Source organism: Pogona vitticeps, chromosome 1, assembly GCF_051106095.1.
Source record: "Pogona vitticeps strain Pit_001003342236 chromosome 1, PviZW2.1, whole genome shotgun sequence".
Lineage (NCBI taxonomy): Eukaryota > Metazoa > Chordata > Lepidosauria > Squamata > Agamidae > Pogona > Pogona vitticeps.
The window spans coordinates 93,031,400-93,045,995 of NC_135783.1; the positions used below are offsets into that span (position 1 = coordinate 93,031,400).

Consider the following 14,596-nt stretch of genomic DNA (forward strand, 5'->3'; position numbering starts at 1 on the left):
CGTGTAGGGAAGAGTGGTCTATAAGATAGCATTTCACACCAGGAAAGGAAGAGCCTGCTAGGTGAGTGTAAATGGTAAAGTGGCAGAGTGCTTGACAGAGAACTCAGAGATGGACATGCTGTGGAGGAGATTTTTCCAACTGGCAGTTTAGCTTCCACAAATAAAATGCCAAGGATTTTGTTCTCAATGCACCAAAATCCAAACATAAACAGAAAGGCTGATCTGAATTAAGAAATGCTCAGTTCCTCTTACTTCTGCCAACGGGCCAGAGGAGCAGCAGACATTAATGTTTCTTTGTGGTCTACCAACCACGGGAAAAGAAAAAAGGGGGGGGAAGAGGAGGGGAAGGATGGATGTTCTTGTGATCCATCCAATCAAAGCCTCCACATCCCCCAACATACAGTCCTTATAGTGCAGAGGAAAGATGTAGGTTGACAAGGATTTAAAAAGCTAAAACTCCCGAATACAAGAGCTGGCCTAAAATTGCCCTCCCTTCACCTTGTCTAAATGTGGAAAAGCTGTTATGGGTTAATACATAGATTCCTGTGACCTCAGTCCAATTCATTACCAGCAGTTGGACTGTCCAGAACAGTTCTAAGGTTCCATTGGTGGTTCAACTGTCTGTGTCCTCCTTTTATGGAGCTTCTTTGTACTACTATTTTAATCCCAATATTGCTGGAATGACATGCGTTCTGTAGAGATACTTAAAGAATAAAACCTCATATATCCAGACTTCAGATAGGCAGCTTTTCACATTGCTTCCTTAGAAACATTGCTTCTTTAGAATACAACATTGCACAGAATTACAGCCTTGGAGATTTTATTTAAAAGCTTTAGAAGTCTGTCTTATGTAATTTCAGGACAAGGACAATTTTAATGTGTGCATGTACGTCTTAAAGACAAGGAATTATCTTCAGTGCATAAAGACCAGGGATGAAGACTAAACCTTGGCATTTTTCTTCTTCAGATTGCCCCAGGGCCTATGAACTCAAATGTATTGCATACTATAAAATGGATTTATTTCGAAGGATCCTTTTTAGGCTTGGCTGGTGGAATCTTGAAATGATGCTGTTCTTAGCTGTTATCTAAAATCTAAATCAAAGCATTATTCTTACCATAAAACATTTCTCTCCACTTTCTTTTGTAGCTCAGCACATTTCTATGTGGCAGTAGAATTGCATTCATATGTACAACTCTGGTCTTTGTTTGATTATACTTAGGGTCACATCCTGTTACTGAATTCTTGTACTGTGATGGTATCATAACAAATTATAACTTTTATTATCATTTATCATTTATTCTTTGGGTGTTTTAATACTAGTCATTTAATAACCTTTGTAGTGTTCAAAATGATTTACCATTATTCTTGTTTCCCAACCAAAAAACGTGGGGTTATTTATCATAGGATTAGTGGAGATGCTTGGTGCCGTTCTAGATAGTGTTGATGGAATCAATGTGCTATTGAGAGGTGATTCAGAAGTGGAGGCGATCTAAGTTGTTGACATCCTTTAGATACGACTAGCAAATGTGCCTGGTTTTATGCGGTTTAGAATAGTCATAGAATAGTAATATGCATTTTATGTACTCTTAATAACATCAAATATTAAAACATTGTTTCTGTCCAGTATGAGTTATATCATTGATTGTGGGACCTGTAGATATGCCTCCTGCTTCTTTCGAGTCCCATTTAATTTTAATGTCCATGTTTGTCAAAGCATGATCTATTACATGAACTAAACCAACATCCATTTTGTCTACTCCTGAAATCAAATTGTTGGACAGAAATATATAATCTATTCTAGATTAACTCTTACTGTGTACACAGAGGAAAAGAATTTATACACCATTTCATCTCTTTTCATCACTCTCCATATGTCCTTCAAATAAATTTTCTTTATTACTCTATTCAAGGATTTTTCAGCATTACAGTAGGCTCTCCATATCTGTGGAATCTATATCTGCTGTTTCATTTATCTGCAGTTTGCTCCAGCCCTATATACAACATACAAGGGAACCCCCATGTAGCCTTTGTGCCATTCCCTTGTATGTTGTATATACTGTAATGGCTCCCTCATATACACAGTTTTAGACACCTAGAGTAGATCCTGGATCTGATCCCCTGTGGCTCTGGAGGTCCTACTGTCTTTTTCTCCATTTCAGTAGGGTTTGATTTGTCTTTCTCTTTATGCATAACCATGTTAAAATCTCCAGCCATTATTACAAATCCTTTATTTCTCCTACCTCCTTGAATACTTTATTTTAAAAGGTAGCTTGATTTGCATTTGGAGAACATACAGTGATCAAAGAATAGCCCTCTGAATGTTCTTTGTACCATTGTATAACATCTTCTACTATCTTTCTTCATGCTATTCATTTTTAAATCACACTTTTGAGAAATGATCATTGCAACCCTTCTCGTATTTGAACTTCCATGCAATTTTTCAAAAATACCAAACCAATTTAATTTAATAATTTCATTAACACCTTCTTTTGCTTGATGCATTTCTTTTAAAAGAAATTACAGCATTTCTGCTTTATCTTGTTCAATAGCACCTCTATTCTTTTCCTCTTTATAACACTCCCCGGCCCTTAAATATGATATCCTTACTCTATCAACCATAACTATTTCCCTTCTTTTCTCTTTTCTGGGGCCAAATAGTGAAGCAACCCTAAAAACCCCAACAGACAATCCTCCCATCCCACCACTCCATACAAAATCTCTTCCCCCCCCCATTCCTCATTTTGGTGCTATTTACTCACAAACATGAGGAGGGGAGTTTCCATCCTGATTCCCACATCAACAGCCAACCAAGTTACCCCAGTCATCCCAATATAAATTCGTATTCATTTCTTCATACTATACTCTGGAAACTATTAAATATATTACTATTGTAAATTTCTTTTTCTGTCCCATACCTATTCAGGTGATATCCCTCTCCTCTCTCTACTTCTTCTTAATCTTTTACTTATCCTTCTACTCTATCCGGGCCCAGCTATTAAATTAACTAAATATATAAAAAACAAAAAGCTTTTAGGGCAACTCTCTGGCTATAATTAGCTTAATTATCTGCCTTATACCCTCTAACCCTCTATTATTCAAGTTTCTCTCAAGCTATTGCTACTATTTAACTATCTATCTTTCACTAGCTTTAGGAGACACTTCCAACCTTACATTATGCTCTCCTTATCTAGTTTCTCCCTCTGCTTTCCTCAATTAAAATACTGTCTGTTTAGAGGTGACAAACTATACATTGTGAAGAACTTCAAATTTCCATTTCTTCTCCCTTCTCCCTTCCTACTTGTCCCTTTCATGGCATTTCCCTCTCTTTTTAAAAAAAACAATCAGTTCTTCACTCTCATATTTCTATTAGCATATATTGATTAGTCTCAATTATGTTAACTTTAAATCTTCTTAGATCTTCTTGGTAACAATATCCAAAGCACTTCTTCTTAAAATCCCAAATGTCTTTCTTCTTTCTCCTCAGGTGGTTCCGAACTACCGAAACACCTTTTAAGTTCAGTTGATTCTCCTTCCGCAGCTGAAGGGTCAGGTAATATTCCTTCTCGTTCATCACCATTTTGTGCTTCTTGCATATCTTCACCTGGCACAGTAGATTAATCAAATTGTTGATCATCCAGTTGGGCTTGCTCTTGTTCCCATTGTTGGTCATCCACGAAGTCCCATTCATTAAGAGAATTTAGACTTTCCTCAACTGACGTTATCTTGTATATTTTCTCATCTTAGAAAACTCTCAGAAAAACTGGGTACCCCAGCTCCTGGGTATTCTTGAATCAGCTCTTCGGAAAGAAACACTGAACGTCCTTGTCCAGTTAATGAGGGTTAAGAAGATTTCACTTCTGCCTCTGCCATCCCCTTCTTCTCCTTATCACAAACTCTCCAAGCAAGTTCCAGCGCCTTCAGTTACTTTATCATCTTCAACACTTGTTAGCCTGGCTAGACCTAAAGCAGCCTGTTGTAAATAAGATAAGGGGTATATTGCATGTTTCCAAGCCTTTCCTTCTTCTCCCCTTTTCAGCCAATAGTGCCTTTATGTTAGGCAATGCCATTTAGCAACAAAGGTTTGTACAGTAGCTATCTAGCACTACCCATACTTTGGAGAAACTGTACTTGAACCAAAATAGGCATCACTTTCACATGTCCCAAGTGCTAGGAAACATATTCTTCTTGTGCTGGAAATATCAGGGCTTGCAAAATACTAATCTAATGTAGCTCTGGTATTTGTTTGGATGGTGGAGTCCAACACAGGGCACTAGAGATAAAATCCCCAAACACCCCCCCTTTTTTGTACCATAGTATCGTAATTGTTTCTCAATTTGAATTCAGACCCATTGCTTTGTCCAGTTCCATTGTAAAAATGCTTCTTCCCCAGCTGGTATTCAGGTTTCTGTTCTACAACCTGGTTGGAGTCGTATTCTGTGGCATCCCCACTAACAGACTGTACTTGAATCAGTTATTTGGTCTAGCTACTGTGAGGCTCACCATTGGTGTTATTATTTTTTACACAAAATGGTGAGCTATTTCAGGTGACTAGTTCTAGTAGAATCCACACTAAAAAAATTCTTTGAGGGGAAGCTTTTCTTTTAACCTAGTAAAACCGTTGCTTATTTTTAGAGACAAAAATAAAAAATTTATAGTGTAGTGTTCTTCTGAGATAAGATGTTCACTCCAAGGCTAAGCAGAAATAGTCTGTTGCTTATCCAAATTTAATCTTTGCTGTATCTTTCACTTTACCTGGGTCTATCTTTTGTCCTGTAAATGTTTATTTCAATAAGAACCGGCACATTCACTTTTCTTTGTATAAAAATATAATATAACACAGTATCTTTCAATTAGAACATTTAGAGGTCAAATCTTTTGTCATTTCATATGCATAAATCTGATTCATGTTATTAGGCAATGCTCTCTTACTGAATGGAGCATAGATCCTTTTACCTTAGAAGAACATTACTCTTTCAGCTGAATTACTTTTCTTACAAATGGCCCTCAAGTTCATCCCACAGCAGCTATATATGAACCTATTTTGGGCTCAGGTAGTGTTAAAAATCTAGTTATGAAATCCCCAATGAATCTGCCCCACATGTTGAAAAAAGGCCACCAGAATTTAACTTCCAGACACCTTGAGCTGATGTCTACACTTTGCTACACACACACAGCAAATTTAATTTCAGTGCAATACAATGTTTACACTGCAGACATGAAAGTCACCCTGTATGAAGTCTGTGTAATGAACTAGATCATGAGTGTTTAATGCAGAACTAGTCTCAGAATAAATGACACAACATATATAAACAGTTACATCTACAATACTGTTGGAAGAATGGTTTAGTAAAATATAATGTCCAAAAAAAAAATCCTAAACTTTAGTTATAAAACATGTATATTGTTACAAGGTTCTCCTACTCAAGCCAATGGAACTGCAACAGAGTTTAGAATTTCACTTATTGTAGAATTATGCCTAACCCCCTGCTGTAGAATAAACTAGAAAGCAGCATCAGGAAGAAACAGTCTAAGAATTTATCTTTGCCTCCAAGCAATTCCAAAAACCCAGGTATGGCAAGATCCATATTAAGTCCAATCCCAACTCATGAATCCATGAGGAGGCTTCTCAGTTCTCCAGGCATTTTAAATAGGATGAAAATTAAGAGTATTGGAGAGAGGGAGTGGACATGATGTTGCTCTATACCTGAAGTGTGTATGTCTTCATATGAGATCAAAGGTACTTCCCCTAGCAACCTAATTAGTGAGGTATAGTGTTAAAACCAGGAGGCCTCATCAAGACCTTTGGTAGAATATGAGAAGAACTGATGATCTGCAGATTGCAGAATGATCTGTATAAAATGTAAGAGCCTGATGGATGCTTGATCAAGTGCAAATCAGTAAATACAAAGCAAACAGAGTAGATGGAGACTGGGGTGGGGGTGGGGACAGGTAATGTTCTGACCCAGATGGAAAGCTACCTCCAGAAGAAAGGCTATATCCAAACAAACCATAACCAAGTATAGTGAGATTATATGAAAAGCAACTAGTTCACCCAGAACATAATTTCCAGTGTCAGCAAGTCTAAAGGCACAAAGGTCTTGCCAGTTGGTCCTATAAGAATGACTGAAAAACTCTAGGAAACAGTGTAGACAAAAGCAAAAGGTACAGATTACTCAGGCTCTCTCAATAACAGAGATGGTGAATGCCAACAAGCCCTCTACATCCACACAAAATATTCAGTCAAAGAACTGCAGTTATAAGGAAGCAACTTGCTCTGTTCTCTACTGTCGAGAGGCTTTGATCCAATAAAAGCTTCCATGGATGGCTAAAGGTGGGTTGAGAATAAGCGATTTCACACACACACACCATTCTTCCCTCCTTCTGTTTCCTCATGTCACCTCTCATGGTGTTCTAATGGAACTTTCAAACCTCTGGAGTAGATTGGAGTGGAGTACAGGATCTGCAGAGGGAAGGGGAAATTAGCACAAATTATGACCCCCCTAAATCCCACCACCAAAGCCCCTCCTGAAGATCCAGGAGCCTTCTACCAGTAAGATACAATGCATATTTGGTGCTGAAGTGGTCAGGTAGCAAGCAGAAACCTGGATGCAGATTGGGGGGAAAAAATAAAAAAAATAAAAGCATATTTATGGAAAGAAAGATAGGAGGACAAGCACCATTGTTACTCCTGAAGAAATGTCATGGTTATTTAAAAACAGAAGATTAACCAGTTCTACCCCTTATAAACCTTTTTTTAATAACGATCATAGAATAATTTATTGATGGATGCTAATAACATTCCTCAACAAGATAAAGACATTTTATTTAAAACACTAGAGGTCAGCTATTTGTATTACTGATTGTATTTCCTAATTCTGTGCACTGGGAATGGGTATAGAAAGAAACTAATGACTGACTATGTTGGGTTTTTTTTTAATCAGTTAACCCTTTGTTGGCCTATCAAGACGGTTCTGTAAGAGAACAAAGCAATGCCTGAAATCCAGTTCCTTAGCATAGTAAGTCGTACCAGCATAGAACCATTGAATCAATGGACCTTACAAAGGAGTTGACTCATCAAATCCTCCCTGATTCAGTGGGACCTACTGAAGTGTGACATACTATGCTAAGTAGCAGGTTTTCAGTCAGTATGTTAGCCTGTAGCTTAAAAGTGCAGCAGAGGGGGGAGGGCTGCTACCTTCAGGCATAAAATGTACATTTCAGCCATTTCCTCCACATTTTGTAACTTAGCAATGGCTCTTCAAAATGTGGAGAAATAACTGGAAATTATTTGAAATCCAAAGTGAAAAGGGGTTATTTGGTCATTTCTGAAGCAAAACAAGAAATCCCAAAGTGGCTTTTCAATCTGATCATGACTCTCCAAAGTGCTAAATATTGCTTTGTGTTTCAGGTTAAAAATAAATAAATTAAAAATAAGTACATCCGGAGCCACCAAATCTGAAAATAAAAGAAACTTTAACAGAACCAGGACGTTGAAATCAAAAAGAGACTGACAACTTAAGCACCAGATGATAAATCCAGGTTGTCCAACGAATCCCAATCAAGAAGTCCTTGGGAGACCTCAGATAGATGAGAGAAATGATTGGAGGCTATTGTGCTTCATGGCAGAGGAAAGGTATGGTGATAATCTGCTTTTTTATTTGTGTCACTTTCATTTTCAAGAGGATGAGTGTGCATTGGAGGGCTTGGATTTTATGTATGTATTTATTTATTTATATTGTTTTTTTTCCTTTGAAGCAGGCACAGATCTCATTTTGTATGAGACTTTAAAGTCTAATTGATGGAGTACCTGTGTACCTGAATGGGTCATGGAAGTCTTGAGTCTCTTGTGCAGGATTTGAGTGGAATAAGTCACATTAGCATTAGAAACAGGATGTAAGATATCTCCCTCCCATTTTAAAAAAAAACTTTACATTTTTATGTTTGATACTTTTTGAAGCATTTCAGACTTTTCTTTTCCCTCCATGCTTGCTCCAGTTCCACAAGGAACGTAAGACGGTGATCGTGTACACTACCTCCAGGGTAGTGAAGGCTCTAACTACGGATAGCCCTTCCTGATTTAACAAACATTTTTGATGAGTAAATTTCACTAGAAGGAAGGAAGGAAGGAAGGAAGGAAGGAAGGAAGGAAGGAAGGAAGGAAGGAAGGAAGGAAGGAAGGAAGGAAGGAAGGAAGGAAGGAAGGAAGGAAGGAAGGCCAAGCTTTGCTTGTACACTATAGCAATAGTTGATGGCACTAAGTTTCACCTCCCATTCTCATTGTTTTGGATGTTTTGACCCATGCAAATATGTACAAATACTTTTGGATATCTGGATACAACTGAGGTGAGTTGGTACCTGTTGGTAAGAAAAATAGTTTGGACTGAAGTGAAGTGGATGGTATTTGCGTTCCCCTAATAATAACACTAAAACATTCCAATCAGGGATCACATTTAAAAGGAAGAGGAGGATTTAAATAAATAAAGAAGACAGGATTCATCTGCTGACTCCCAAAATTGTAGATTCAGTCTTTTTAAATAGCAGGATTTATGGCAGGCCTGCAAATTATAGAACTGCAATCCAATATTGGTTGGTTCATGGCCAAGGATGTGACTTGGAAGAATGCGTATCGACAACTGAGACATTACATTTTTCTGCACAGATATAACTTTCAGGTAGAAGAATATATTTTTACTATAATAAGGTTCTGCAGTGGGATGATTGTATTGCAATGTTGCTGGGTTTTTTAAGATCTACCTGTGGTCTACTCGCATTTTAATATTTTGGCCAGTTTCAGATGCCAGATCTCAAAATATTCCATGTAAAGCTGGAAGCGTTTACAGAAGGGTGACAAACATGATCAAACCTGGAGAGTACAGTCTTGCCAACTGAACCAAAGTACAGCGCAAATAAACATTTGATTTTGCTTGTCTCTTTTCATTTAGAAAAAAGAAATGAGGAGACAAATGGATTGTAAAGTTACGAAGAGCATGGGAAAAATAAACACAGAAGGAACGGCCGAGGAAGCTGATTGACTTTATGCCTGCTTGAGCAGTTCCAGAAGTTTCTGACTGTCCAGGAGGATTTTCCACTTGGTCTAATTCAACTGGATTTTTCCAATATTTGTTGAGAGAGCTGCAACTTCATTATGACAAACACATCAGCCTAGTGGCTTCACTTCTTCCTGAAATTTAGATTCAGCAAATGCAGCCAATTCTCTTGGGATGCCATAACGTTTAAAGGGCAAAAAGTCTGTTATCATTAATAAACTATGTTCACAATTATATTTAAGCTTTTTTTCCAAAATAGAAATGGGTCCATGGTGGACACCAATTAAAATGTATAATGTTTACCTTTAAAAGCAAGGCTATTGCAGAAGTACTTTGTGTTGTGTATCTGTCTACTACTTGCAACAGCAATCAGAGGCAGCTGTCTATCCCTAATAGGAGAGCTGGAATGGTGTGTTATATTGCTAATAAAAACCCATAGGGTGCCTCTTAAAACTGCATTCGCAATTTAGAGGTGAGAGAAACATGATTCCATACATTTCAGCAGAGCTTTTAAAAATTTGCTGGGTCATCTTGCTTCTTTGTCTTAAACCATTTCTGCTTTTGGCTGTCGGTGCTGTTTTCCAGGAGCCTGCACCTGCCAAATAACGCTTTATGAGTCCGGGCATTTAAAAGTGATTCTGTTCTCTTTCATATAGACCTTGATTAACAAAGACCTTTTGTGGGTCGAAGAGCTGTGCTGTACAAAGACCATAATGAATAAATATTTAAAGTTTTATTTCATATGTAAATATGGATATTTCAGATTTGTTAAGCTCAGTTAATTTTTCTTTCATTCTGATTACCCTTTCTGTGGAAATAACAAACATCCTGTAGGAGTTGCTTTGTGGCCATCCCCCAGGATTGCTGAACAAGATTGAAATGAGAAGAAATATTAGCTCCCAGTCTTCCAACTGCATCCTGAGATGTGAGCCCAAACCACTCAGCCACTATAGGGGTATTAAGGAGACTGAAGATAGGGTAAAGTTTAAGGGGTGTGTGTGTGTGGATGTGGGGATGTATGTCTAAATATGAACTTAATCAGAGGTGTTTCTGCACTTTGGGGGCAGCTTTGAATGCAGCATAGGGCCCAGAAGCATTATCAGGATGGAATGGCAGCCCCATAGATCCCTCATGTTAAATCCATTACTCCATATTGCAAATAGAAGCAGGAAATGGGGAAAGGAAAACTGGTGACAATGAAGAACATGCTCTTTACCTTAGAAATTATCCATTTCTGCTGCAAAGTCCATTAACTAAATCATCAAAGTCTATGGACATTGTTCTTGTTTAGTCATTAAGTTGTGTCCAACTCTTCGTGACCCCATGGACCTGAGCATGCCAGGGCCTCCTGTCTTCCACTGCCTCCCAGGGGGTAAGCGTATAGTGGGGCACCACTGTATACATGCTAAAAATTTCAGCTCATTGTAGGACTACTCTGTTTGGAACTTTGTCCTGCCAGGTGATACCAAAAATGCATCGAAGACGATGCATATGGAACGTATTCAGCTTCCTGTCCTGCCATGCACAAAAGGTCCAGGACTCACTGCAGTACAGGAGTGTACTCAGGACACAGGCTCTATGGATCTGGATCTTGGTATATGCCATCAGCTTCTTATTAAGCCATACTCTCTTTGTGAGTCTAGATATGGTAGCTGCGCTGACAATGTGTTTATCCAGCTCGTCGTCTAGGGAGAGAGTGTCAGAGATTGTTGAGCCAAGGTACACGAAATCATGATCAACCTCCAATTCTTGCGTGGAGATGGTAATAGAGGGAGGTGAGTGTGACAAACCCAGACCTACTGGGATATGTCACACAGTTACACTAAGCTGCCACCAACCATTCCCTTTAAGAAGTCACACAGACCAGGGATGGATTTTTCAAACAATAAAAAGAATAAGGTTTATTTTAAATACACACAGGGAAAAATAAACAATCAGGTGAATAGATAAAGTAACGTGGCTTATTCTCACTCATACAAGCATACAGTTTGGTTCACCCAGAACCCTTAACTTAAAGCACAGACCCTGAACCTATCAGTTCTGGCTAACCAACAGGCACCTGAACCTATCAGGTTGGTACTCTGACACACAGTAGTACCCTGTCTGACACACAGACTCCCACAACAGCTTCTTCTTCCCAGCTGCTGCTTCTTCACATCCCAGTGTCTCTCAGCATCTCTCAGCATCTCTTCACCACACACGCTCCACATATATTTATACAGTACAGCCCCTCCTCCTGATGTCCCGCCTTCCACTCCCCATAGGATGGAACTTTCCCTCCAAACCCATGACAGACAGGTAACATCAGTGCTGTATGTAACACCTCCCCTCTTTATAAGTTGTTTTGTAGGGGGAAAGCTAACGTGCTTTTCACCAAAAAACAACCTGTATAAAACACACAACAACAGTTATACATACCATATTATACTTACTCATACTTACATTCTAAGTTAACCATAGCAGATAGGCATTTAAACATTTACCATATACATTACATCAATTTACCTTTATTCATACAAACCAAATTCAAAACCAGGTACATTTAACTTTTTGTCCTCATTATATACACATAGTCCATGTTCTTTTGCCGTCTTCAGTCTTCAGGTCTTCTTGATAAGGCGTCAGCAACACAGTTCACTGACCCTCTGACCACTTTCACTTCAAAGTCATAGTCCTGTAGGTTTAAAGCCCACCTCATAAGTTTGCTATTGTGGGTTTTCATTGTCTTTAACCATTGCAATGGTGAATGGTCAGTACACAGAATAAAATGTCTTCCCCAGATGTAAGGCTTGGCCTTCCGGATCGCGTAGACTATGGCCAAACACTCCTTCTCCACGGTTGCCAAATGTCTCTCACCTTTTTGAAGTTTCCTACTCAGGTAGGACACTGGATGCTGGTCACCATTCTCATCCTCCTGGCACAGAACTGCTCCTACCCCGCTGTTAGACGCATCGGTGTAGATGATGAACTCCCGGTCGAAGTCTGGAGCACGCAGCACAGGATAGTTGATTAACGCCTCCTTCAACCTCTGGAACGCCGCCTCACAGTCGCTGGTCCACGGGATGCTGTCATCAGTCTTCTTCCTCGTCAGATCGGTCAGCGGAGCCGCAATCTCGCTAAACCTCGGGATGAACTTTCTGTAGTAGCCCACCAACCCAAGAAATGATTTGACTTTTTTCTTGGTGTTGGGTCTAGGCCAATCACGAACAGCTTCTATTTTGGCCTCCAGGGGTTTTATCATTCCTCCCCCTACCATGTGACCCAAGTATTTTATTTCTGGGCTACCCAGCTGACACTTGCTGGCCTTTACTGTTAGCCCTGCTGCACTTAACCTCTGCAGCACTAACTCCAGGTGTATCAGGTGATCTTCCCAGGTATTACTGAAGATCCCTATGTCGTCAATGTAGGCCACTGTAAAGTCACTGAGCCCTGCCAAGGTCTGGTCCATCAGCCTTTGGAATGTGGCTGGTGCATTTCTGAGACCAAAGCTCAGGACTCGAAACTCATAGAGACCAAAAGGGCTGCAAAAGGCAGTCTTTTCTTGATCCCTGGGATCAATTCTTAATTGCCAATATCCCTTTACCAGGTCCAATGATGAGATGAACCGACAACCCCCTATGGTTTCAATCAGGTTGTCTAGCCTGGGCATTGGGTAGGCATCAGGAGTGGTTACACGGTTTAATTTCCTGTAATCGACACAAAACCTAATGCTCCCATCAGGCTTGTCCACAAGGACTATCGGAGAGGACCAAGGACTAGAAGAGGGAACGATTATGTTCTCCCTCAGCATTTCGTCCAGCTCCTTCCGCACCTTGTCCCTATAGGGTCCCGTTACTCGGTATGGGGATACTGCCTGCGGGGGTGCATCCCCTGTGTGGATCCGATGCATCACTCCCTTCACTATCCCCGGCTTGTTGGAAAACACCTGTTGATATTTACTAAGCAGCATTTTTAGTTCTTGCTGCTGGTCTTTGGTGAGTGCAGGACTGATCTTTACCTCCTCTGGGTTGTATTTTACTTCCCCTCTACCCTCCCAGAAGGGTAATTCAGCTTCCTCACTCTCAGCTGCTTTTATCGCAAATAAAACCCTCTGTTCCCCTCTGTAGTAGGGTTTTAGGGCATTCACATGAACCACCCTCCTTGCTTGGTTCTCCTCCTGCTCTATAAGGTAGTTCAGGTCTGACATCTTGGACATATACCCTACCAAAGCATCGGCCACTGTGTTAGTTTCAATGTTAGTCAAGGGTATGGCTTCAGGATACCTTGTGGCATGGTCCACAATTGTTAGAATGAACCTGTTCCCCCTCTTTGTGGCCTTGGGCAAAGGTCCCACAATATCCACCCCTATGCATTTGAACGGAGTGTCAATCACAGGCAAAGGGCACAACTTTGCTTTGGTCCTGTCGCGGTTATTCCCCTGCCTTTGACACACATCACATTGTTTACAGAACTCCCTGATCTGCTTCCCTATGTCAGGCCAGTAGAAATTCTGTGTGATTCTCTGCTGTGTTTTGTTCACCCCTAAGTGCGCAGCAAACATGTCAGAGTGCCCCCTTTGTAAGATCATGGGGCGATACTTTTCAGGTACCACCAGCTGACTTCTGATCCCATCTCCCCCTTTTGAGATATTCCTCAGGGTTTCTCTATATAAAATCCCCTTTTTCTCCAGAAATCTCACTGGGGTTTCAGGTGTTAGCTGGGCGTCAGTCACCTGTTCAAAACACTTTTGGAGAGTGGCGTCTGCCTTTTGCTCCTGTCCAAATCTGCTGTCTGTGGTTAAGGTTTCCACCACAGCTTCTGAACTCCCCTCTGCTTCCGTCTCTGGCTCATCATTACCCCCTTGAACTGTCTCCGTGGTGGCTTGTGAGCGTGTAATCACTAGCACCCGTTTCACATGTTCAGCCAGGTCATTTCCCACGAGCACGGCTGCTGGCAGAGTCGATGAAATCGCTAGCCGCCAAACTCCCCCCCAGCCTTGAAAGTTGACAGGTACCTCTGCTACTGGCAGAGAGATTACCTGCCCCTCAATCCCTGCCACCTTCATGCTCTCATTTGGGATTATAAACTCCCTAGGAATAATATCTGGATGGCACAGGGTTACCTGGGAACACGTGTCCCGCAGCCCCCTATACTGACGGTCAAGTACTCCTACGTCCACCCCGGCTGTCTCAAACAACTGAGAATCTGTTTTCACCAGCAAGCAGCGCTTTACCTCCACAAGAGGACCATTTTCCTCAGCCTGATCAGCAGAGGTAGCTGTTCCAGACTGAGTAGTCATGGCAACAGGCTCCCTCAGTGACACTGAGCTTTGCTCTTTCTGGACACAGAACACAGCTTTTGGCTTGGTCCCACTAGAATTCTGAGGCACCATTCCTTTTAGCTGCTTCAATTTCTCACACTCTGAGATTAGATGACCCTTTCCCTGACAGAAATAACATTTTCTGGTGTATTTTGATTCTCTCTCATCTTGTTTTGGTTTTCCCTCCAAAATCTGAGGTCTTAGTTTCATGTCTGAGGGCTTCCCTTCACCATGGGCCCCTCCCCCTTG

The 14,596-nt window shown here is 40.5% G+C and overlaps 1 protein-coding gene and 1 long non-coding RNA gene across 2 annotated transcripts in view; one reads left to right on the forward strand and one right to left on the reverse strand.

Moving 5' to 3' along the window:
* Positions 1-10,374, forward strand: part of LOC144586528 (uncharacterized) — a 34,862-nt gene extending 24,488 nt beyond the window's left edge. Inside the window, exons 1-2 of the long non-coding RNA XR_013541397.1 lie at positions 1-7,634; positions 8,944-10,374. The exon at positions 1-7,634 is cut by the window's left edge and continues 24,488 nt beyond it. This is a non-coding gene — a long non-coding RNA (uncharacterized LOC144586528). The remainder of the gene's footprint in view (positions 7,635-8,943) is intronic.
* Positions 1-14,596, reverse strand: part of LOC144586492 (uncharacterized) — a 1,082,363-nt gene that overhangs the window by 1,065,799 nt on the left and 1,968 nt on the right. The gene's annotated exons all lie outside the window — the stretch shown is intronic.